At 38.5% G+C, this 24,749-nt stretch overlaps 1 protein-coding gene across 17 annotated transcripts in view; it reads right to left on the bottom strand.

Annotated features, from left to right (window-relative positions):
* Positions 1 to 24,749, bottom strand: part of TP63 (tumor protein p63) — a 262,688-nt gene that overhangs the window by 171,786 nt on the left and 66,153 nt on the right. Inside the window, exon 1 of one of the 17 annotated variants that reach the window (XM_063620526.1) lies at positions 364 to 1,067. The exons of the other annotated variants lie outside the window; for them this stretch is intronic. The gene's annotated coding sequence lies outside the window, so the exon portion shown is untranslated. Of the gene's footprint in view, positions 1 to 363; positions 1,068 to 24,749 lie in introns of those variants that run through there. 17 annotated transcript variants of the gene reach the window in all.

Raw genomic sequence — 24,749 nt, 5'->3', positions numbered from 1 at the left:
TTACTAGGTGTATAACTTTGGGGAAGGTACATGAGCTTTCTGTGCCTGGAGTAGTTCTTAACTGTCACACTGTGCGGACTCTCCTAGGAGTGAACAGAGTTCAGAGCCCTGCCTTACAGGCCCAAGGCGTTCACTGGCTGGGATCTTGGGCAAGTCCCTGCCCCTGTTTGGGATTCAAGTTCCTCCTCTATGAAGTGAAGGGGTTGATTCCCATGAGCTCTAAGGCCCTCTGGTCCAAAGATTCTATCGTGCATTTTACAGGAGACTTTTGACCTTGTTATCAGATGAACTACAGCCCAAGGATTGCTGACACTAAAGATGCACTCATCCTTCTAAGGCTGTTCCCTTATTATTTTTTCTTACCTGCCAATTCCAAACACTTCCTGCTGAGTTATTTGTCCTCTGTCGTTCCTTTTTGCTGAGGAAACCAAATATACTTCAGTCTAGAGAGGGTAGATCAGCGTCTTCAGAGAATTCTTTCCAAGCCCTGCTGTCTTTGTTTAATCTGGCCCCAGAGAGCTTCCACCTGCGCCTGTTTGAACCTCATTACTCTCCCAGGGAGGCTCACCAGTTTCTTGTCTCTCATTTCCTACCCTCTTCTTGAGCAATGACATTCTTCTGGCCTCATTCACCCTCAGTAACATCTCTCCAATCCATCCTTCCTACTTCTCTACTTTCTTGCTGTTGTTTAATTCCAGGCTTAAACCTTCAGGCTTCCTTTAGCCCTGTATTTCTCAAAGCTGGCTACACATTAGAATATCTGGGATGCTTAAAATACAGATGCCTGGGCATTACCCCAGCTCCATTAAATCAGAATTTCCCAGACTTAAATCTGAGCTGGAATATTACTTAAAAGTCTAGAAATTCCACAAGAGTGTGATGCTTGGTGAGGTTCAGAACCATTGCTGTCCGGACTTCAGGAGTCTCAGCTGGAGAGGATAAGCAACTCAGAATCACCTGGGCAGCTGGATGCTCCTTACGCCCAGGGAGGTAAGTCTGGGCATGTGAAACAAGCGAGAGCCTCCCAGGTGGTTTGAAGAAGTCCTTTTATGAAACAAAGTTCTAGCTGAACCTCCAAAGCACGATGGATCATTACACTTTCCTGCCGCCCACCTTAGCACAGCAACCCAAGGATTCTTGTTGTGTCTTGCCACCCAGTTAATATTTCCAATCACAACGGGCAATGCAGAGAAAAAAAAAAAGAGCACATGATAGAAAGTTCCATATATTTTTCACTGTCTGCCCTAACTAGCCAGGTAACTATGGGGGAATCCCTTTTTCTCTCTAGTTTTCATTTTCCCCATGTGTAATAGAAGCTTACTGTATTACTAGAAAATACTGGAAAATCACTAAGCATCCTTCCTACTTTATTATTCTATTATTGTAAGGCCCACAACCTATTGTTCCTCTCTCCATTACACAAGTAGCCCTAGTTCTTTCAACATTCAGCTGACAACAGGCAATTCATCTGAGAAAATCTATTCACAACTCCTGGTAAAGACGGCCCACTGCAAACCAATAACTACTGCTGCAAAGACTTCTTCAAACTTCTACTGCACCAAAAACTCTCTGCCCGAATTGCAGATCAGGTCTCTAAATCTCTGCAAAGATCTTCCCTGTCAGTGTCCTCTTATAGCAACTTCATCGGAAGGCAATCACCTCCTACAGGCAAATGCCTTTACGGACATGGCTGGGAGAGACTTGTTTACGAACAGGCCCTCTAGCCTCACCCCTCCAGCTGTCCAGTGATGCACAGAAGGTAATTCCAGTGTGATTGCAGTGCGGCTGCTGGGAGCCTTCTCTTTGTTTGCTGTCTCTTAGTGTGAGATGGCTGAGTCTGTAAGGAGATGCTGGATAATGAATTTGTAGCAGAGTCTCTCCCTATCTCGCTCTCTGCTCCCTGCCAGGCTCCAGTCTTCTTCTTCTTTTTTTTTTTTTTTTCAAGACGGAGTTTCACTCTTGTTGCCCAGGCTGGAGTGCAATGGCATAGTCTCAGCTCACTGCAACCTTCACCTCCCGGGTTCAAGTGATTCTCCTGCCTCAGCCTCCTGAGTAGCTGGGATTACAGGCATGTGCCACCACGCCCGGCTAATTTTGTATTTTTTGTAGAGACGGGGTTTCTTCATGTTCGTCAGGCTGGTCTCTAACTCCTGACCTCAGGTGATCTGCCCGCCTCAGCCTCCCAAAGTGCTGGGATTCAGTCTTCTTTAATGTAAGAGATGCACTATCTAAAGTTATTGGAGACAGGATGGCCTTTAAGGCCCTGTCTAATGAGAACATACTATGTACAATGTATAAGAAGTTTTTTCACAAGTTAATGAAATATACTTAAGCCAATAATGATAATAAAAATAATATTTAACAGGATAAACATTTAAAATCAGGAGTGTTCACAAGCTTTGATCTTCCCCTTCAATGATTCTTCCTCCTTGGCCTGGTTCTTTGACATCTGTATCTGAGAATGATGGAGGGAGAAGAGAGATGAACAAATTTAGCAGTGATGCTTTAGTCTATCTACAAAACAAAGAGCTCTGAGATAGAGGTGGTGTGGAAAAAATGAAAACCTTGTGGGCGGAGCTTGCTGGGGGCAAGAATTTGAGACAGGGTTTGGCAGAGGAAAAATGAATAGATTGTAACTTGTGAAGGCAGGAGAGAAGAGTAAACAATGAAAAGTGCTACTGAAGATTATGAACTGGATCTTCTTTAATATCCTTTTAGAAACAGAATAAATGAGATTAAATGAATAAAAATCCTTTTAAGTTTTATGTGATTGTTCAGTGCTTCTCAAATGCAGTACTTCTTAGAGGACAAACCCAGGCTTTATCTACATTTCAAGAAAGAATTTTGTTTTTTAAAGTTCATAGAGAAAAAGAGGAGCATAATTCCAAAGAAAAGGGCTCAAGAAGGAGATCTGGCTCAAGAAAAACAGAAGACTCCCTGAAACAGGGATCTACAATGTGCTACGCACAAAATTACTCTCATCTGTTTTTGCAGCATTTTAAGCCATGCTCATTTGTTTAGGTATAGTCTATGACTGCCTTCAACCTGCGGCGGCAGAGTTGAGTAGCTGTGACAGAGACTGCATGGCCTGCAAAGCTGAAAATATTCACTCTGATTTTTTACAGAAAAACTTTGCTGGACTAGACTTGAAGATAACATTTTATGGCATGATTATGCCATAAAATGGAGGGACTAGATGTGTTGATTGGTCAGGTAGAACTTTACAAAAGAAATCTGGAGGAATAAACAGATGTCTGATAAATCGGATGCAAAAAGAATACACATGAAAGAGTGAATATGGGCACATAATCAAGGAGAACCAACTGAGCATCATGGACTCTGCAAGGACAGATTAGGAAGCTTATAACTGAGGACAAGTTTGAGCGTTTTCAAAAAAGGCTACAGATTCGTTTTATAATAAATGATCTATGAGTATGTACGAAGGAAAGTTGTGATTGCTAGGAGCTGCCTGGCTTCCCAAAGAACAAGTTCTCTCACTTTTACCAAACCGAGAACACCGTTTTTCTGTGGGCAGGTTTTTCGTTCGTGCATCTATGGCTTTTGTCCTTGTCTGCATCTATGAGTTTTGTTCTTGCTGCTGTTTTCCTCTTACCCTACACTTCAATCATGGCAACGGAGAAATGTGGGCTTTTTCATTCAGTTATGTCTGAGAGATGTCAGAGCTCCTCACACAGAGCTAGAGACATTCATATTCCGAAGTATTCTTCATATTCTGCTCATATCCCTTATATTCTCATTTCTGTTAAATATACCCCTCTCCAAAAGTATATGCTACATTGTTTTTTGTTTTTGTTTTTTTAGATAAATGATTCAAAGTAAACCTCAAAAGTGATTTCCATCTTTTTCCACCTTTCCCAAAAATGATAATCCCATCTTATATGTATAGGTTCTCTACCCCCAAGGAAAACTGAATCACTTAACAATATTATATGTTTACATGTTTCTTTAACAGTTGAAACATTGAATTTCTAAATGATGTGATAAAGGTCTTTACATTTAGCCTGCTAAATGTTATTTAGGCAGTATTCTCAGGTGATATGGTTTGGCTCTCTGTCCCCACCCAAATCTCATCCCCACATGTCAGGGGAGGGACCTGGTGGGAGGTGATTGGATCACGGTGACGGTTTCCCCCATGCCATTCTCGTGACAGTGAGTGACCGCTCACAAGATCTGATGGTTTAAAAGTGTTTGGTTGTTCCCCCATCGTGCCACCATGCAAAACACGCCTTGCTTCCCCTTTGCCTTCTGTCATGATTGTAAGTTTCCTGAGGCCTTCCCAGTCTTGTGAAACTCTGAGTCAATTAAACCTCTTTTGTTTGTAAATTACCCAGTCTCAGGTAGTCCTTTATAGCACTGTGAAAATAAACTAATACATCAGGTTTATTTTTCCCTTTAAATAATTCATTCCAAAATAAACACGAGATCACTCTCATCCCAGGAACATGTGTCCCCTTATTCAATCATGGCTTTCTGGTCACTGCAAAGTTGTCCCTAGGAGTTTTCTCCACACACTTGGGAATCAAAATCCATCACTTATACATGCTTGTGACATATCCTTGTAGTTTACCCTCTTTAAAGATTGGCATTAGTTTTTGTTTTTCCAATGTAGACCTTTCTCCATCAGCGCATTCTCTTATGTCGTTATCTTTCTTTATTTTTTTTAAGATGGAGTCTCGCTCTGTCGCCCAGGCTGGAGTGCAGTGGCGCGATCTCGGCTCACTGCAAGCTCCGCCTCCCGGGTTCACGCCATTCTCCTGCCTCAGCCTCTCCGAGTAGCTGGGACTACAGGCGCCCGCCACCACGCCCGGCTAATTTTTTGTATTTTTAGTAGAGACGGGGTTTCACTGTGGTCTCAATCTCCTGACCTCGTGATTCGCCTGCCTCAGCCTCCCAAAGTGCTGGGATTACAAGCGTGAGCCACCACGCCCGGCATTATCTTTCTTGAATAATTTTCCACTTTAGATTCTTGGAGTCTGACAGAAATCGTAGATTATATAGCAAGTTTTCTCATTTTTCCACATTAACACATTCTTTAATTCTATCCCTTGCATTAAATGTGTTTCCTGTTACTACTAACTCTATGTCTTCCCTATCTAAGCTCAGGGTAAAGACTGACTTTTGGAGGCTGGGTCCAATTTCAAGCTAAAAGAAAAAAAGAACACAAAGAAAACTGCTTTAAAGGAAAGGGCTTATGCAGTGCAGAAGAGATATCCTCAAGCCTAATTCCCAGATTTTACAGAAGCATTAAGCAGCTTAGGGACTGAACAAGCATGATTACTTTTGGTTAATGAGACCAACTTCATTTAATCAGAATGTCTACAATCCTAATTTCAGATTTTATCTGTGACCTACAGGCTTGTGAGGTTTTAGTGTATTGAGTTTAAAGAAATTCAAATTCAGTATAGCTATATGAAAACAGTATAGCTGTTCTCACTTCTCATTCCATATAGATGCTTCTGGAAGCAGTCAGCTTCCCACATCTTAGCGAATAAGCAAACTATTATTCAAAGTTATTGTGTTTGTCAAAAGTTATATGACATACTCTCTCAAGCTGATCTCTTGATCAGTGTGAAAGATAATATTTAGTACATTATTTATTATGAAATTATCTGTGATTGATCCAGATGAAGTATGTGTTTGCATGTTGGAAAGGTTATTAAATAGTGATAATAACTCTTTAATTTCAGAGATGTTGAAACATGGGAGCAGCTTTAGGACAGCAAACACTCTGTGTGTGTGTGTGTGTGTGTGTGTGTGTGTGTGTACATATTTGTTTAGTTTGTACACATGTATGTTGATATTTCAGTTGCTGCAATTGATAGTGTGAATTAGATATAAAGTTGCTAAGAGGCTGGGTGCAGTGACTCACTCCTGTAATCCCAGCAATTTGGGAGCCCAAGGTGGGCAGATCACCTGAGGCTAGGAGTTCTAGACCAGCCTGGTCAACATGATGAAACCCCATCCCTACTGAAAATACAAAAGTAGCTGGGTGTGATGGCACTCGCCTGTAGCCCCAGCTACTTGGGAGGCTGAGACAGGAGAATCACTTGAAGCTGGGAGGTGGAGGCTGCAATGAGCTGAGATTGCACCACTGCACTCCAGCCTGGGTGAGACAGCAAGACTCCATGTAAAAAAAAAAAAAAAAAGATACTAAGAGATTCTGATAGCTCTTCCTAGAAAAGTGCTTATCATGAAGTAGATGAACTGAAAAAATTTCAGATAAGATAGACTAGTGCCAAAGGGGAAAAAGAATGCAATTGAGAGAAATGTTTGTTCATTTTGGTTCCTTTAAAAATGTTGGGCTATGAAATTCAGAATATTATAAAATTCTGCAGTCCTTTCAGAGTAAGAACTATGGATTTCTTGCATCTCCACTGTGTTTACTGATGTGAAAGCTGAAAAGTTCCTTTTCTAATGACACCATTCCAATGTTGGGACTGAGTGAGAAAGATGATCGGCAAACTCTCTCTTTAAAAGGGAAGGGATCATGGAAGTAGCATTTCCAGGGCTTTTTAAAAATGAAATTCAACACAGAAATTATGACATTCTTTCCACAAAGTCCAGTGACTAAGAATCTAAACAAATTTTATGATGTAAAATCATTAAAACAAAATGGCCCTGAACAAATATGCTATCCCCTGGGATCTCACTCAAGATCCCCTTGATCTCACTCAAGAAAAGAGTAAATAAAAACATATTTTATAAAATTGGGCATTATACATAAAAGGGAGGTATCTAATACAATTATAGATAAAGAATACAAAGGTCAGTAACGGGTGCATTGAGCACTGATTAGGAGCATGAATTTTGGAAATGTGGTTTTGCTACATTACAGATGTTTGACTTGAAACAAGTTGCTTAAACTTTCTAAGCCTCAGTTTCCTCATATGGGGAACAGGAATAAAAATATTTAATGTGTTATATCGCTGTATGAGTAAATGAGATGTATATAAAGTTTTTAGTACAGTACGTAGTGAGTACTGAATAAATGGTAGGTAATGGTTATCACTATCTAAGCTAAAGTGGTCAAAAGTGAAATCCACATCCCTCTGAGAATAATGAGCCAAGGGATAGACACAGAGGAGCATGGTTCAGTTCCTGAAGCCTCAGTGCTCACGTAGACTTAGAATTATTTCTCAAACAACTTCATGGTCTCTTGATTTTTCTAACAAAAGAAAAACAAACCAAATCAGTGCACAGAAATTTATACAGTGATAAATCTTTACTATTCCACAATAAGATTCATTGTGGTTTATGTACAGTATCCAAATTCTTCACATGGCTAGCTGCTCCAATTTTTAGCATCAGATTTACATACCATGGTGGCTGTATCCCAAACCACCACAGAGATGGTTTCAGACTCACAACCCGTGACCTTATTAAGGGTATAGAGTAATTTACCATCAATGTCAGTTTGTAATTACAATCATCTTGTGCTGAAATGTATATACCTAATAGGTCTTAATGTTTATCAAGGAATATTCCCTAGAATAGCAAAGGTAGCACATTCTTAGAGAGATCAAATCTGGATGTTATACCTTATCTTCTTCTAAGTGATCAGAACATACCCTCAATGCTTCCTGTTTTAGATTAAAAGATAACCACAGGAAAAAACAAATGCCATAATTTCAAAACAAATGCTATGATCAGACTTCTCACACAAAATCTCACATGGATATTTCCCTTCCGGCAGCTCTCTTGTGTGGCTTTCCTACTTGGGGTGACTAAGAGGTCTAGAATCCTTCCATCTAGTGGCTTAGCTGTCCTGTAGGGCCTCAAAGATTTCTTCTGGGTCCTCTCTACTCAGCCTATGATAAAGAAAGGAGAGGAGAAGGGAGGAGAAAGGGAGGAAACGAGGGCAAGTGAAGGATCAAATGGTAATTTTAGGGCCACATCTGGAAGTAGCACGAAGCATCCCTGCCTGTATTGCACTAGTTAGAACCAAGTCACATGCCCATGCCTAACTTTAAGGGAGGTTGGAAAAATATAGTTAACCATGTCCAAGAGGAAAATAAAACAGTTTGCTGAACGTACAGCACTGTTTCTCTCCCAGTGCTTCTCTGGTTGGGTAGAATTTTTGAGTTCTTGGATTTTTGTTCTATTTTGGTTTTTAGACAGCACTTTAAAAAAAAGAGATGGCTTTTATATGAATGGGTATATGTATGTCTGTGTGTGTGTACATACAATCACTCTAACTCTGAGAAGCAAGCTGAATTAACTCCTTGTCATTTATGTATGCCTTTCTTCAATGCTCCCTCCCAAGAAACCAGGCCTCTCATATTTGAGAGAATTTTGGAAAGGTGTAAGGATAATCTCCAACCAAGGAAAACCTATCAGAAACTATGGTGTACATCAGTGAGAGATACAATCTTGAAAAGGAGGCCTCTAAGTCACAACCAAGTCACTCAAACATTACTAGGATGGACAGAAAAGAAACTTCTCAAAATTTCCACATAATTGATGTACAAACATACACTTTAAGAGACCTCTGTCAAAACAAGATTGTTTTTTCTGTACTTGCCCTTGGATATTGATATTTCTGTATTATTCTCTGTTATATTCTGTTCTTAGGCAATGAGCCTACACTATGTGATCGGAAAATTTCTGGAGTGATTGTTAAAACCTCATGTCTTTGCATATGTCTCTGTAAGCTTTCAGGACAAGTAGAGCTCCAGGAACACTGGGAACATGACCACTTTCCCAAATGTCATGGCAGAGAATAATAGAACTTGAAGGTAGAACTCTTAGAGGTTTAATAGTACCTTTCCCAAAGTTCACCTTACGAGGGTCCTGTGATGCCTTGCATCACACACACATACACATACACACAATTCCACTTACGTGGTATCTTTAATTCATCTACAGATAATAATATGGCACTGAGTATCTGTTAATACCACATATAAAATGAAGAGTTGGAAACCCAACTTTGTCTAAATTGCTTTTAGGTTTCAGATGTATTAAAGATAAACAGAAACTATTAAAAACATACTTTGGAGAGAATGAAGACCAGGTTTTAATCACTCTTTCCATACTGGACAAAAAATTTTTCACTTGATCATATATTTTCTAATTAGTGATTTGTAAAGCCTCTCAGACTTAGAAATTGATTTGCTACTAATTTTATTACATTATTATGGATTTATTTATTGAAATAATATTCAATTATAAAAGTTATAAAAGCATCAATTATAATTATGAAGAGGGGTATAAAGTTATTCACAAAATATACACCTAATATAATAAGTTTAACAATTGGATTAGACTTGAACTTGTAATTTAATTGTTCAACAGTGGTATATATAATCCTTTTTTGAAATACTTTTTTTTATTTTATGCAGGCTTCAGTCTCTAATCTTTTCAAAATTCAAAAATCAAATAAATTTGGGAGATATGAAGCTTGACTTTCTGAAGTTAAAACTGGATAAGTTCATTGGAGATGAAGTCTATTTGAGATTACTCCCTAAACGTTTGGAATAAGATGAACTCGTTTCAAATGAAAAGAACTCAGCTCAGGAAAATGAACTATTTATCCAAAAACCCAAGGACCAGAGGATGGTATCAAAGGCTAGTTTTCTGTCAGCTCAAAACCAGATGCTCATGTGTAGGTCGTTTACTCAAGCTCTGATAATTGGGCTCTTCCCCACTGTTGAAACAAGTTAGTAGTTTGTCCATTCACTCAGTAAACATTTACTGAATACAGTTACTTGCCAGGCAGTGTGTTAAGTGTCAGAAATACACAGAATAAATAGAATGCTATAAAAGCCCAAAGGTAGGGGTACAAATGGAGATGAAGTGGCCATAAAGCCTATTTTGAGGTTTTTGCATCTCAATCTATCTGACCATAAGCCAAATAATCAGGAATTCCAATCTTGACCTCTCTCTCTATGCTATGGTGGTCTGGGAGAATTCCCAGGCAAACCTAGCTCTTTCTTAGAGGTTTAAAATGTGGCAATAGTGAAATTTCCCAGCATCCCTGAGTCCAAAAACAGATGTCCCCATGTCACTTCACATCTCGGATATTTTCAATGGCTCCCTATCAAGATCAAAGCCCAAACTCAGTGGCATGGTTTTGAAGATACCCAATGATCTGATCTTAAACTCATCTCATAATAAAACATAATTCATAATCCCATCTTCATTTCTGAAATAGTCCTTGCATTTTATAACCTTTCTCTTTGCGTACTCTGTCTTTCAATCTGAAACACCTTTCCGTATTTGTCTTCTTCTTGCTGTGATCTGAATAATTGTGTCCCCACCCTCACCCCACCAAATCTATATGTTGAAACCTAACCCCAAGGTAATGATAGTAAGAGGTGGGGTTTTGAGGAGGTGATTAAACCATTACTGCCTCTCCTCATGAATGTGATTAGTGCTCTTGTAAAAGAGGACCCAAAGAGCTGCTGTGTGCCCTTTCCACCATGTGAGGACAAAACAAGAAGGTGCCACCTATGAAAAAGCTGGTGCTCATCAGACGGAATCCACCGGTGCCTTGATCTAAGACTTTCCAGCCTCCAGCACCGTGAGAATTTCTGTTGTCTGTAAGTTACCCAGTTTATGGTATTTTGTTACAGCAGTCCTAGTGGACTGAGACTTACTAATAACCTAGCTAATCTTCACTTCTTACCTCAGAATATTTCAGAAAAGTTTCTTATTCCTCTCCAATCAAAAATATCTTCTTCCATACTTCTGTGACAAACTGACCTCTGTGACCGAATTCTACCTTGTGCCGTAGTTAGTTGTTTACATGTCTGTTTCCTGTCCTCGTAAGTGAGGACAGGGAAATGCGTTATTGTATCTCAGTGTCTACCACGGTGCCTATTGTAGTATTTGTGCAAGGTATGTGCTCAATAAATGTACATCAATTTTAATTGTTCTGTGTCTTCCTTCTCCAGATTCAGTACTGAAACTTTCCAGAAGAAAGTCGACTCGAGTCCTGCCTACCGTTTAGCTACTACTTTTCTTCAAGTGGCCTCCACACTTCTTCCACTTTTCTCCTTCATGCTTTTGCTCTTCCTCTGTCCATCCACCAAACCAACATAACAGCTTCCTATCATGGAAGTTCCATCAGTCTACCTATCTCTGCCTCATATTCTTTGCTCAAGCCTGTACATCAACATAAGGATTCAGCTGGTATAAGATCATAAATAGTGGATGGGCCTAACTGGAGACATTATACCCACATGAAAGAAAACCGGTTATATTTTTTAAATTGTCAGAGTACTGTAGGCTGTCAGTTATTATGGCACCACTACAACACAAGGCAAGACACTATTCTGACAATTCACTGAATTTCTCCATTCTCTACCCTTTTGTTTGCATTCTTCCCTCTATCTGGAGTACTTCCAGATTTATCTATTAAACTCCTCTCTTCTTTCAAGCCTGGAGCCAATGTTACTTCCTCCTTGAAATGTCTCCAATCCTCCAGGTAAAATTTATGTTTTTTTCCCTATGTTCCTGTGGCACTTTTTAACAACTCTAGTGGACCACTCATCAGCACTTAACCTCACATGGGTACTATGAATGTATTATCAGCCTTGTCTTACCAATGTTGTCATTGTCTACCTCACCCAGCACAGGACCTTGTACACATAAACTCTCAATAGGAATTGTTGAATTAAATGCACACCTCTTCTATACCTACTCTGAGCAGTAGCAACCAGATTCTTGGCCTAAATTCCACAAGGCTGGTTTCTGAAAAGCAAATTGTAGATGGGAAAATCTATGCTGTAAATGATTAAGTAATGGTTCCTGGCTCAACTGGAAGAACAGTGGCAACATCAAGTTCAAAAGTCTTATCTTTGACAACAGATGACCCCTACCATATTGCCTTAGGCATGGGCACTGTAACCAATGTGTCTATATACTATTCCAAACTCTCCAAGAGAACAGAGACGCATTATAATTGACGAGAACACTCTTGATATTGAACTTATTTATAGTTTTTGGAGAACAGAGAGGCAGTTTGATGAGTGTGCTGTTAAAACTCTAGGAACTTGGCAGCAGTCAGTGTACAGGAATTCCCCCTGCTCTGCATTTTTTAACACTGCTGTGATTTGTAGACATCACTATTTAATGAAGCACACAGCTGTGTAAGAAGAGCAGGAGGTGGAGTTTGGCAATGAAGGGCCAGCAGGAAATCTGGCAACGCATGTCATCTGGAATTTCCCTGACTCTGTTGAATCACCCCTCCTTCCATCACCCTCCTCTAGCTCAACCTTCAGGCACTCTCCAAGATGGCCATTTTAATCACATCAATAACCATGTAGAGAAATTGCAGTATAAGTCATGCACTTTAACGCATCTTTAGCAAGTATATTTTTGTGAGTCCAGGAACTAGAGTTGGACAAACCAGCAAGATAAAATAAGAAATGATCCAAAACTTCAACTAAAGCAGTAATGGAAATACTGAGGGAAGCTAAAAAATATCTGTTTAGTTAACATTATAAATTAAGTATTTTAATTAAATTATCCCTGCCCTTTTCTATTTTAATTGCTAACATGTTTCCAAAGCAAGAATCTGAAAGCCGAATAACTGAGTGGTGTCCTGTAAAGCTGAGTTTTGTAGCTGAGTTCAAATCCTAGCTCAGTCACATGTTGATTATAAGTTCAGGCAAGTTATTTTGCCTCTTTCAGCTATATTTTCCTCCTCTACAACAGGGAGATAATAATATCTATCCGCTAGGCCTGTTAGGAGGGTTACCTGACAAACTATACTTACAAGAGACACAGTGAAGGTGTGTTTTCTCTTTTGCTTTTCTCTCCCCATACCTTTCCCTAACACATACACAGACTGCTATGATTTAATAGTATAGTCTAAGTCTAGTGAAACATGGACCATTTTTGAAAACATAACAAATTCAAATAAGTACTTGACATCTGGAGTGTCACACAACACCCTATTTTTGCTATTACTAAGTAAATGATATGGTTACAGTGTCTTTAAATAACTCAAAGCATTTATTGATAAATATGCTTTTTCATTTATAAAATATTCCTATAAAGTATAAACAAGGTAATGCATGTCCATCTTATGGATGGAGAAAAAGTGAGCAAAGTTAAGTTGTATAACCCATCTTCAAAGGAGAACTACAATCCTGAGTTATATCATCCCTTACTGTAGCTTATCCATACTACATTGCCTCCTATGTATGCCTCCTAAAGTGTCCTCTTAGGAATTATAAATCAGAGAACAGGACTAATGATCTGCAGAAACATTTATTAAGGACAGCATAAATGTAAAAAGCAACTGTAATTCTTTTTTTTATTATTATTTTTTGAGACGGAGTCTTGCTCTGTTGCCCAGGCTGGAGTGCAGTAGCACAATTGTAATTCTTTAAAAAAGCAAATAAAAAAAAGTTCTCTTCACTACATTTTCCATTAAGAATAAATAACATAAAGCTGTCTTAAATAAAGACAAATTTAAAATAAAAATGAAGACAAATTAAAGTTGTAATAGTATACTTCGGTTTCAGATTTGGGGCTCCACAGTGGAAAAATAAAAGAAAAAAATATGATGAAGGGATTAGACAGAAATATAACCTTGATGTTTGTTAAAGTTCTGTGAAGCAAAGCTATAACAAATTTATTAATTCAACTCTTATGGAAAAAAAGGCTATTTAGATTCAGAATAGAAAAGCATCATAATAATTTGTTCTAAAAGCAAGTTTAAAATCATACTGAAAGGAGAAAGTAGTAATTTATTTCATATTGTATCTTCCTTGTTCTTAAAAAAGCTGAGCAATAATTACATACAAAAATTCATTATTTCAGCTGGGGTGTACCTTTAAATGATGTACAACAATAATAATACACCGCAAGATAATGGATTAAAAGTGATATGAAATAAAACAGCAAACAAGGATGAATCTACATAACTATATGGGGATAATACTGAGACATACCATGGTAAAATATATTCTAGGTATGTAAGAGGATTGCTTTTGGTGGAAACTGTGAAAAAACAAATTGACACTCTAAAATTTATTGAACACAATGTAAAGGTTCTTAACTCTAGTGTTCTAGCAGTGTCTCTGAGCCGTGAAGCAATGTATGGGTATAAAGAAGTCTAAGAGGAGTAATCCTATTTTAAGTATTATAAAAAATGAAAGTCTTCCTTCGCATATTATTTTTTTTTAGTAGTTTAGGTGATGTTCTTTATAGATTCTAGTAGAATAGTGGATAATGACAGAATTAATGAATGAAATCTGTCTCTGAGTTCCAGGTGGGTTTACGGGTTCAAGACCCTGCCCAGTCTATTCTTAAAAGCACCCTTGCATGTGCTTCCCTTTATAACCTGTTCATTCGTGGTCAGCAAACATGTTTTACAGCTCATTTATGTCAGGTACCACAAGCCACTTTGGCATGCCATCTCTCAGTAAGGACATGCCATTTGAGGTTTTCCTCAGAAATTAGATGCATCCATTCCAGAGAAGAAATTAATCCACCAAATTAAATACTGCTGTATGCCAATCATACAGTTTAGGTTTTGGCACAACTTGTATAAATGACTGAACCAAAAATCAGGCTGTAGCTAACAAACAAACAAGAAAGCAAAGATAGATTGTGGTTTCTTTTAAACTGTTGTTCACAAAACAACAGGTTGATTTCCTTAAGTCCATGTATTTCTCATGACTGCTACCACTGGCAGAGACATTGTTTGCTGAGACTGGTTCCAAGTTTGAAGTTAAAAGATTGTACAAATTGAATTAAATGTTAGTAAACCATTTTTAAGCTTAGGTATTGTCAAGGCTGCTTTAAAAGATGATTTTTCACTCTGCTGATTGAGATCACGAAAACAGTTTAGTGGGCTACAGCCAGCTTAAGAAAATAAAGAAGGAACAAAAAAAACATAGATGACCCCGAAATGGAATAAAATACAATGGAACAACATGGAATATATCAGATTTCACTGCATGTAATATGAACAAGTATTGTTTTATGAAATTTTAGGATTCACCTTATAGATACAGATATTTGCATGTCTTTGTGTATGTACGTACACAATGTACAATGCCACATAAGTAGTACTTTTATTATAGCTAGTGGTCAAAAATATTGGAAAGCCACTCTAAAAAATAGTTAAGGTCTATTTTAAATTAACAAGAAGTATACATAAGTAACTTTCTTGAGTTCTAAATTTAGGCAATAAATTTGCCTTATTGATGTTTAATTTATTATATTTGTGGTTATAATAGTTATGATGTTAGTATTAATAACTAGAATAATATTGTTTTTTAAAGTAATCATTTTCTAGGATAACAATCTAAATTTTAAATTAGCAGCATTCTGCTTAGGAAGGTTTTACTATGAAATATGTAAAAGAGCAAAAATTTGATTACGCTATAGACATAAATATATCCTTATCCTCTGACACAGCAAACATGTCTGGGAATATCTCCAAAAGAAAATCTGTAAAACAACAAAAATGTACAAATGTATATAGATGATGACTATAGATTTGTTAATAATAGCAAAGAGTATATAATTCACCTACAATTTAACATAAATCTTGGGTTTATAATATTCTGCCAAATCTACATAGGACAATATTATATACAGTAATTAAAATGATTACTCTGTGGCAAATTCAGAAAAATGAATATACGATCCATTTAAGTAATATAATTTTATCAGTGCTGTGATTACAGATATGCAAATATTATGCAAGCATTTAGCAAGATTTTGGAAAGGAAAAGAAAAATAGAAATGTTTAATTTGCTGAAGTGATAAAATAGTAGATGCTTTTTAAAAAATTCCTTTTTTAGATAGTATTATCATAAAACTATACTATTAAAAATGATCACGTCTTAGTATGGTTCTAAGATACAACCCGTGTTGACAACAATTAGCAAAGCTAAAATGCTTCATCTGTATATACACTGCTAAAACCTTATGAAAGTGAGCTAGCAAAAGAACACTTTTAAGGAACCTTAACAAAATAAATCAAGACCTGTTACACAGTATGGGGGTCTTTCAGCGTGAAGGAGAAATTATATACAATGCTGAAGATTGTTTCTCCTGGATTTGGATTGTCTATTTGGACTCTCCATTGAAGTATCAGAGATCTGGAGTCAGAACTACTATCGCCTTAAGCAATGTTACAAGTCCTCTCTGTGACCCTCCCTTATCTATCACACAAAGCTGGTGATAACCTGTGTCCCTTGGTCTTAGAGTTTTAAATTCGCCCAGCTGATACATAGGATATAGCAAATTCCGAGTCTGATTTATTGGTACTGGTTGGAAAAAAAGTTTCCCTGTTTGAGATGTATTGCTGGATGTCACAAGATGCAGAGAGCCCACGGCAGAAGATGGGAAGAGTCTCCAAGGGAAAAAACACAATTAAGAAGTAAATTCACGGCCAGGCATGGTGGCTCACGTCTGTAATCCCAGCACTTTGGGAGGCCAAGGCCAGCGGATCACAAGGGCAGGTGTTCGAGAGCAGCCTGGCCAACATGGTGAAACCCCGTCTCTACTAAAAATACAAAACTTAGCCAGGCACGGTGGTGGGTGCCTGTAATCCCACTACTTGGGAGGCTGAGGCAGGAGAATCACTTGAACCCAGGAGGCGGAGGTTGCAGTGAGCTGAGATCATGCCGCTGTACTCCAGCCTGGGTGACAGAGCAAGACTCCGTCTCAAAAACAAAACAAAACAAACAAACAAACAAACAAACAAAAAAAAACAGAAAAAAAAAAGAAGTAAGTTCACAATGGCAAGCTAATTTCTCTTTTTTTCTAAAATAATGTTTGTCATAATTGTTATACTGTGTAACAACTGTTTGTATTTGTGGGGGAGGGTGGGCTGGTGGAGCTGAAACGAGGGGGCGATTATAAATTAATACGATGTGATATAAAGATTTTCTCCATATTTAAAATGCACAATTCAAAGCAGAGTGGGAGAATTCCACACTTTGTTAGACATAGTATCTGCATGGGCACTACAGAATTAATAAATTTTTCCTTAATTTGTAAATCGGGTCAACATTAGCCTTCTTAATGGATATCCCAGTCCCTGAAGTATCACAGTTACTGTTAAATGGCTGCTGGCATTGTGAATTCACAGTAGACTGATACTTTCTCCCTCATATAATAAGCAATTTAAAGTGGCAAATTTTCTCCTTTCAGGTCTAAGCCAGTGTTCCTTTCTACCTTTTGACATACAAAAAATCTTAAACACACCTGGAGATTCAGTGTACCCCCCTTGAGAATATTTTTCTTTATCAAGGTGCTTGAAAACAACAGATTCCTTTTAAATTTTCTAAATATAAATGTATATCTTACAATAAATATGTTCTTTAAAACTCCATATGCTCTCCCATTGACTAGAGGTTCTGATCTGGGATGGGAGGCGTGCACTGTCTAGGTGAGACGGCTGCTTTGCACTCAGGAGCAACTTCAGGCATCATGAGGATGTGTTTTGGCCGCGCGCGGTGGCTCACGCTTGTAATCCCAGCACTTTGGGAGGCCGAGGCGGGCGGATCACGAGGTCAGGAGATCGAGACCACGGTGAAATCCTGTCTCTACTAAAAATACAAAAAATTAGCCGGGCGTGGTGGCGGGCGCCTGTAGTCCCAGCTACTCGGAGAGGCTGAGGCAGGAGAATGGCGTGAACCCGGGAGGCGGAGCTTGCAGTGAGCCAAGATCGCGCCACTGCACTCCAGCCTGGGCGACAGCGAGACTCCGTCTCAAAAAAAGGTTGTGTTTTAAGTATTACCAACCACAAGCTAAATAATCATGAATGAAAAGAATTGAATAAGAATGAGAAGAGAAAGAAATGAATAAGAATGAAAAGAAAAGAGTAAGAATGAAAAGCAATGAAATTAAGAAAAAACTCAAAGTTACTCATTACTGTATGCTAAATACTGGGCATTATCTCATTTAGACCTTATACTAATCCTGTAGGGTAGGTCCTATTACTATCCCCATTTTACATATGAGGAAACTAAGGCTCAGAATGGTTAGGCAATTTGCCTGTAGGACACATCCAGTAAGAAGAGCTGAGGTCATACTCATTCTGATAAAAGGTCTAAGCTCTTGAGTCTGCACTATACAGCTTCTCAGATAGCTTGAGCATTGAGAAACCTGGGTTGTTAGTTGCTAAATTAGGTTTTTAATGATGACATATTATTTATACAAATATTATATATATGTAAAAAATATTGAGGAAAATCATACATCTGGGTGAATGTAAATTTAAAAACCATAGCATTTTACAAATATTTGGAACACTAGGTTTCTGTGATTTTAATGCTTCTCAAGGAGAAAGGAAGTGATAAACCACCTATAGGAATTTTTCTAGCTGGCTAGCCGGATTTACAGGAATTTACAAAATTTTCATGGATGAGAGAGTTTAGCCTATTTTATTCATTTTATTCTTTCACATCTTTTTAAAAGCATTTTCTAGTGGCCAACACTCTGTGCCAAGCTCTAAGGAAACACAATTCAGTGAGAGTATCCAAATTGTGAAAAATTATATACAATTTAAAGGGATGCAGGTAACCTATTCTGTCGAGGAATATTTATTGAGAGCCTATTCTGTGCTGAGCCCTGTGCTAGGCCCTGAGGAAATAAAGCTCTGAATAAAAGAACCTTGCCCTTCCTTAAATTTATAGCCTAGTCGTGAGACAGACATTAACCAAGCACAGTAATTGTTCTCATAGAACTTTGACAATTGCATGAAGAAAAAAACAGAGGGTACAATGAAAGCAGGTATTAGGGGAGTCTAAGCCTGATATGAAGGTATGTTTCCCTGAGATCCTGGCATTTAAAGTGAGATCTGAACAACAGGTAGATATTATTTAAGTGGTGGGCTGTCTAGAAAGCTGGAGAAACTACCATGTAAGCTATGGGTGGCTTCACAAGGGAAGTAATGAAAATTGAGACTTGAAAAGTTAATTCAGTATTACCATGTAGAGAACCAGAAAAAGAACATTCTGGGAAGAAAAATAGCACAAACCAACATCACCTTACTACTTAACCTTTTAGGTTGGAGCAGGACAGCCACACACATATACACACACACTATTGCATACAAGCAATCATACTTTTCTCCCACCATTGAAGCTCTTATCATCTAGCCTATTGCACAAGGCTAGCCTGAAGTGTAGGTAGTATCTGGTTAGTAAGTGGAAACAGGATATGTATGGCTTAGTTGTCCAAATGTGAACCCAAAGAAATGTTCTCTGGGACAGGGAACAACCAAGTGTCCTTAATTCACACTGAAGTGGAAGTGATTACTATAGAGTCCGTTCTAGGAAGCGAATTTTTATTCGAGAAATGGAGGCTATCTCACTGAGTGTAGACTGTCCATCAGAGGCCAGGTTGAGGTTGTGTAGAGTGTGGTGGTCTGGTGTGGTAGAGAATTGCGTTTTGGTCTCAGTTTTCCCAACAACTCACTGTATAACTCTGAATAAGTCATGATCACTTTCTTAGTTTCCACTTCCTTTTCTTTAGAGAAAAAGATACAAATGAAATTGCTCTAAATTCTCCTATACAATATTGACAATGCTGTGACCAAAATATGGGGTGTTAGTGCACTTTCTGGCTCTTCTCTGTATTAGTATGTAAGGATCCGGATTTAGAAAACTGCTTTTATTTAAAGTTCTAATGACTCTGCCCTCTACCTTTTCTTTCAGTCTCATCTTATGCACACCCTATTCAAACTGGCAGCCACCTGCCTTTTCTTTTCTTTTTCAATAGGAAGACCTATGGATTGGGTCCCTAGAAAATAGCAGCAGGGAGAGGTCTGTCTATCTATCTATCTATCTATCTATCTATCTATCTATCTATCTATCTTTCTATTTTAGACAGGGTCTTACCCTGTCACCCAAGCTGGAGTGCAGTGGCACAACCTTGGCTCCCTACAATCTCCATCTCCCAGTCTCCTCCTGCCTCAGCCTCCTGAGTAGCTGGGACTACAGGCGCACGCTACCATGACCAGCTAATTTTTCTATTTATAGGAGATATGGGGTTTCACTATTTTGCTCAGGCTGGTCCCAAATCCCTGAGCTCAAGAAATCCGCTGGCCTTGGCCTCCTAAAGTGCTGGGATTACAGGCGTGAGACACCGTGCCCGGCCTGAGAGAAGTTTATGAACATGGAGCCGCCTTCGTAGTTAGCCCTGGTCCCAGTTCTGATTGCACCACTCATCAGCTGGCTGGGAGTAAGTTCCTTAACCTAGCCTAGTTTTTCTGATCTGCAAAATGGAAATGACAATGACACCTACCTTGTAGATTCAAGAGGATTAAATGTGATAACACATGTGAGGTACATTGCACAACGCCTGGCACACATTGCCTGAGCCAGTGCCTAAAACCTGTTGTTAATGATGTGATTTATTAATTTCTTGCTATTCTTTATACATATATTATTTCCAATCATATCAATGGTGCTTTAAGATAAAACTGATTTCAGCCACTTTACAGAAGCAGAAAAGGAGCATGAAAGAGGTTTACGTTTCCCAATATCACATTTCATGTGACAGAGGTAAAACTCAAATTCACGTCTGTACTTTTTGCTCTGCTCAATCCTGAATATTTACCTTTTTAAAAACAGTGTAGCATCCATGGTAACCTTCTGCGCTGCTCAACCTCAACTTTTCCCTCTGGCTCTTTCCTGTGGCATGTGCCCTGCTCATTATACCCTTGGCAGGGCCCAGGCTGGTTTCCTTGGGACCCAGGCGGGAGAGGAAACATTTGGAATGCACCACAGCCAGAGTCCTGCTTATCTTCTGAATGAGTAAAGAATTTAAGGCTGTAGGGAAGAGGTGATTTACCAATCAAACCTCCTCTTCTACAAGTCAAGAAACAATGGTGAGATAATCTACAACAGCAAGGAAAAAGCTCCCTAAGACCCTAAATCCCAGAGAAGCCCCTGGAGGGTCTCAAATTTGAATCATTTTGGCTTAGAAGGAAGTTAGTTTCAAATGAACCTTTGGAAAGTTGAGATTCATTGTCAATAAATCTTCCCTGCAGTTTCTGTCTGATGTTTCACATTCAGTTAAAACCTTTAATTCCCTCAGGGAAGCTACTAAAACAACAAGAGGCCCACTAGAAGCTCAGTAACTAACCCACCAGAACCAGAAAAACCCCAAGGGCCAATTCAGCAGGACCCAGACTCTGGTACAGGCCTCCAAGGCTAGTGTTAAGAATTCTCTGACCAACTCAGTAATACTAGGGATGTCGCAGGCTCCCTAAGATAATGCATTTGCCCTCAGGAATTTCAAACTTGCAGACATTACACATTTAATTAATTTACTAAGGTAAATTGTGTATGTGGTGTTCGTCTACATGGAAAAAGAAGAAAAAGAAAGAAAAGATTAGAAACAAAGAGAGGTCCTTCAGATTTGAAGAATACACTCAACTAATTGTACTGAAGATGACCGTGGGCCAGGTATTATCACCTCTGCTTCAAAAAATAGGAAAGTACAGAGACAGTGAGGAATCCATCCCAGGTCACTTATCTACTAAATGATAGAAAAGGAATGGAGTGCCATATCAGAAAAGTTAACTCTAGGCCTCTTTGCACTGGACCATGTGAATTTTTGAACTTTTCCCCCCATTTTCTGTTGGAGTAAATATGATCCAAATAGTTACTCTTTTGTATTCCTCCCATATTTCCTGCTGAACTTAAAAATTACATATATATATATATATCCTCACATTACTGCAAATCAGTTCTCATGCACCCTTATCTCCAGCTTCCTGAAAGGTGGCTTCTGATATTCAGTTGGACTTTGCCTTGATTTCTTGTTCATGTTTAGATGCCTCACTTAAATAACTACTGTAATCCCTTCTCTGGAAGACTCACTCCTTCATTTACTGTGATACTCAGACATATGGAGAAATGAATTTTCATAGCTTTCACATCTTCACAGAAACAGACTAATTCTTAATTCCCTTTCATTAGAGATAATTCTTGAGGAGCAAGTACTGGAGTTCTATTAGTCCATTCTCACGCTGCTATTAAAGACATATCTGAGACTGAGTAATTTATAAAGAAAAAGAGGTTTAATGGACTCACAGGACTCACAGCTCCATGTGGCTGGGGAGGCATCACAATCATGTTGGAAGGTGAAGGAGGAACAATCTTCAGTCTCTCATTTTAGAAAATTTGAAAACTAATATTAAATGATCCTTTCTAAAATCACATATCACAGATTTTCTGGTTTAGATGGGCCTTGGTAGCGCTTTTAACCAGGATTCATTAACATTACTTTTGTAATATATTTACTTTAAAAGAGATTTGGGTGATATTAATATGATCCATACCTTTTTATGTTCCTAGCTTGGTATGTTGTGATTATTACCATCCCATCCCAAACATATTCCTAAATGTCCCTGGAATATTCAGAGAATGTAAAAGAACTCATTATCTTAACTTCAGAAGTGGGGAAGTCAGTGCTACTAGACACTCCTGTTTCCAATTCTCTATGTACCAACTGCTCATTGGAGCACATCGGTATTAAGATCAAAATGGAAAGTTTACCCTGCCCACATCAAAGGACATAAAGACATCTTATTGTGTTATAGCTACCCAGCAGTAATTCCCATTAATCTCTGATCCTGAGTGGTGATGCCACATTCTAGCCATGATATCCATCCACCTACCTACCTCATATTAGAGTTCCAGCATTTGCAACTAGGAAATTACCATGTACTTTATTTCCCTTCTTCATGTGGGGCTTCCATTTCTCATATGTAATTTTGGGTATTAATAAGTACTTGAGCAGTAATGCTACAGTGAGAAACAAATGAGATGGAGTACGTGGAAGCAGCAAACACTGGGACTGACCTAGAGTAAGGTATTCAGTAAGTGTTTGTTGAAACTGAAATCTATGAATGATGGCACCATTTTTTCATAATGGCTATGTTACTTAAGATGGAGCTGTACCAGAAAACCATCCTGCTGGCTTTTCCCCTCATCACAATGCTGCCCTACAGCTGCTGTTTAACAACCTCAATTGGAAAAATCAAAATGATCATCTTTAGGAGCCTCTGGGAAGGCATTTAACCTCAAGTTATTGCACAACCTGTTGATCCACCTTTTATCAAAGCTCACTCCAGACACTTCAAATGTCCATGAAGATTAAGCAACTAAGACTTCTTAAAGGCACAGGGGGATTTATCCACTCAGCACTGCAGTCAGACAAGTGTTCCCCAGTCACCAAACAGCATCAGCGCACATAACTCTTTTGTTTCTAAAACAAGATACTGCCAAAGCTGAGATAAATTAAAATACATTTCTTCAGCAGTTAAAATCCATGTTGGTAAATATTTGTGTAAAGAATCATAACTCAAGCTTCATTATTTAATGTTAAAATTTAAAATAAGAAGAACAGTTTCTTCTCCTTTTTTTCTTTGAGAACGAGCAAAAAATTTAAATTATCTAAAATAACAGAAGTGACGTTAATCAAATCAGTGATGGTATCCATGAAGCTATGTCAAGATATCTAGATTTATAGTTTCATAAACGCTAGGATTTTTTTTTTAAACAAATATGCTAGTGCCATTTTTATCAGATATTAACCTATGTTAATGAAGTGCAGGTAGATCCTACTTTCCCAGTATTTAGTCATTCTGAATTTCTTATATTATTGTTGTGGATAAAACGACAGACAACTGGATGATGGGCTGATGGTGCTTGCATTCAGGCTCAATGTGTACAAATTAAAAACAAAATAAAATACCAAGGAGGTCAGGAAATCTTGGGATGGAATGTAGATGGTGATAAAATATTTTCACTATATTATAAATATATGAAACAACCTCACTAAAGAAGTGGAAGGGAGGAGACACTAACTTAAGTAACTTTGAAGTGAGCGAATCTATAAAATTCAACATAAAATGAACCGAATGAACTATATATAAGCACTGTACTTTACTTGATAAAATTATTTTCCACAGGCTACATTAGAACAATTCTGAAGCCACTATACATGTACACCGTGATAAAACAATTAAATAAATGGATGAAGCATGTATGAGAGCGAGGTTTTTCACTTTAGTGTGGGAGGATACAGAAAAACAAGGCAAAAAGGCTAGAATGATCCATGTGGTTGAATAAAAGTTGGAGAAATCAGTATAGGTACAGCTAGTTCCATATAGAAATATTTATAGATATGTGCATATACATGGGTCAGTATATACCCATGTATTTCCTTGCTCTATCAGCTGAGACAACCTAGAAGCAATACCACCCAGCAGCAATGAGAAAACCTAATGCCCAGTTCTTGGTTTCTGAAACTATCCTCCAATAAAAGAAACCAGAGATCCTTGGATAAGTAACTGCTTCTATGACTGAAGCAGGACATACATAAGATGAGCCTGAAACATCTTGTAGCACCATAAATTAAAGAAAAGCAGGCCGGGCATGGTGGCTCACGTCTGTAATCCCAGCACTTTGGGAGGCCGAGGCGGGCGGATCATGAGGTCAGGAGATCAAGACCATCCTGGCTAACACGGTGAAACCCTGTTTCTACTAAAAGTACAAAAAATGAGCCAGGCATGGTGGCAGGTGCCTGTAGTCCCAGCTACTCGGGAGGCTGAGGCAGGAGAATGGCCTGAACCCGGGAGGCGGAGCTTGCAGTGAGCCGAGATTGCGCCACTGCACTCCAGCCTGGGCGACAGAGCAAGACTCCATCTCAAAAAAAAAAAAGAAAAGCAAAAAAAAAAAATTTAAAACCATGCTCAAAATAATATGAGTATGTCAAAGGGACACAGGAACTAACTG

This window comes from Symphalangus syndactylus, chromosome 17, assembly GCF_028878055.3.
Source record: "Symphalangus syndactylus isolate Jambi chromosome 17, NHGRI_mSymSyn1-v2.1_pri, whole genome shotgun sequence".
NCBI lineage: Eukaryota > Metazoa > Chordata > Mammalia > Primates > Hylobatidae > Symphalangus > Symphalangus syndactylus.
Note: the sequence above shows the minus strand (reverse complement) of the source record. Positions and strands in the feature narration are given on the sequence as shown.